Below are 1,582 nucleotides of genomic sequence, written 5' to 3'. Positions count from 1 at the left end.
CACATTATCAGCAAATATAAAACCTAATTAATATCTCTAATCACTGTAACCTAATCACTATAGCAAATTCAACGACGTAAACCTCATATCCTAACAATTAAATCAAAATCAAACTCCAGCGAAATTAACTACGACGATATTAATCTTAAAACTTTAAGCAAATTGACGAGTTACCGCAAAGCAAATGCAGCCTAAATGTGCCCTAACTATTGTTTTCCTTAAAAAGTTTCAAAAACTTTTCACACAAATCAAAATTCATACACAGATATACCTACACAACACATTCATAGCATACAGAATTACATATATCCAATTACGCATGTATGATTCCAAATCATCAACTTATTTAACTCTAATTTCACACATTATCAGCAAAAAAAAACCTAATTAGCATCTCTAATGACTGTAACCTAATCAATAAAGCAAATTCAACGACGTAAAACTCATATCCTAACAATAAAATCAAATTGACGATAATAATCATGAAATTATAAACAAAAATTGACGAATTACCTTGCATACGGACACCAAATCGTCCATAGCTAGCCAATTATCCGTTGGAACAGCAATGCAAGTAGCTACACAGATTAATCAATTGAGTAATTAGGGAATACGGATCGTCAATTGTGTGTGCGTTGTGTTAGTTAGGGTTTAGTGTGTGGTATTAGATGTGATTGTAATTAATTAATTATAGTAATGTGCTGTACTAGTAGGTGCTTACGAGTATAAGAAGAAAACGACTGGTGGTGGCTAGTGGCAGCGTTACGGCAGCAGGTGGTGGTGGCCGGAGTCAAATGAGGGTTTTTCGGGAAGAGATTATTATTATTAGTTTGTTTGCTTTGCGCTCAGTTTGTTTATGCTACTACCAATCAAGTTTTTCTTACCTTGTTTGCCTTTTGTTTTTCATTGTTTTTTTTTCCTTAATTAAAATTTGCTATATTTTAATTATTAATTATTAATTACATTAAATTGTTATATAGTTTAATACTTTTTTGCAAGGTTGGTTAAACGTACATGAAAAAGTGAAATATGATGTGAATGGAGGTATCATCTTGAATCAAGTTATTAATTAAATAATGTTATGGTATATATAATATAAAGACTTAAAATGTATGTGGCTGTAACAATGTGTTTTATACAAATATCATATTGTATCATGTTACAGTATAAGATATAAAGAATATAATTTTTTTCTGTCTTGAAGGTATTATGTTTTATGATCCAAGCATGATTATTACTTTACTTTTATTAAAATCAACAAAAATAAAGAATATCCATGACATGTTGGTCTATTGGTATGGTGTCTTCTTTTATAAATATGAGGTTATGGGTTTAAATCCTTACAAGTTCAAAGTAAATGTAGAATTTCGATGTTTAAAAAACAAAACTAGAGAATAATCTATTAACAATAATGTCTAAGTGTGTCTAAAAATTAATGTTGTAATAACTAAAACAATATTTGAAATAAACTAGGGGGTGTTTGGTACAGAGAATTGGGGGGTGAGAAATGGAAATGGAAACAATTCTCTTGTTTGTTTACGAAAGAAAGAGGTGAGAAATGGAAATAAACCATTTCCATTTC

The 1,582-nt window shown here is 29.8% G+C and overlaps 1 long non-coding RNA gene across 1 annotated transcript; it reads right to left on the bottom strand.

The window, feature by feature from the left end:
- Positions 1–513: 513 nt before the first annotated feature.
- On the bottom strand, positions 514–812 carry LOC143618053 (uncharacterized). The gene is made up of 2 exons (XR_013150942.1): positions 722–812; positions 514–578 (listed from the first exon to the last, which is right to left on the bottom strand). It is a non-coding gene; the product is annotated as an uncharacterized LOC143618053 (long non-coding RNA).
- Between the last annotated feature and the right edge of the window lie 770 nt (positions 813–1,582).

The sequence above is a fragment of the Bidens hawaiensis genome, unplaced genomic scaffold (genome assembly GCF_021521415.1).
Source record: "Bidens hawaiensis isolate Kalapana, Puna unplaced genomic scaffold, B.hawaiensis_p1.1 tig00062511_1, whole genome shotgun sequence".
Taxonomy (NCBI): domain Eukaryota; kingdom Viridiplantae; phylum Streptophyta; class Magnoliopsida; order Asterales; family Asteraceae; genus Bidens; species Bidens hawaiensis.
The sequence above is the reverse complement of the archived record's forward strand: the minus strand, read 5'-3'. Positions and strand labels throughout refer to the sequence as shown.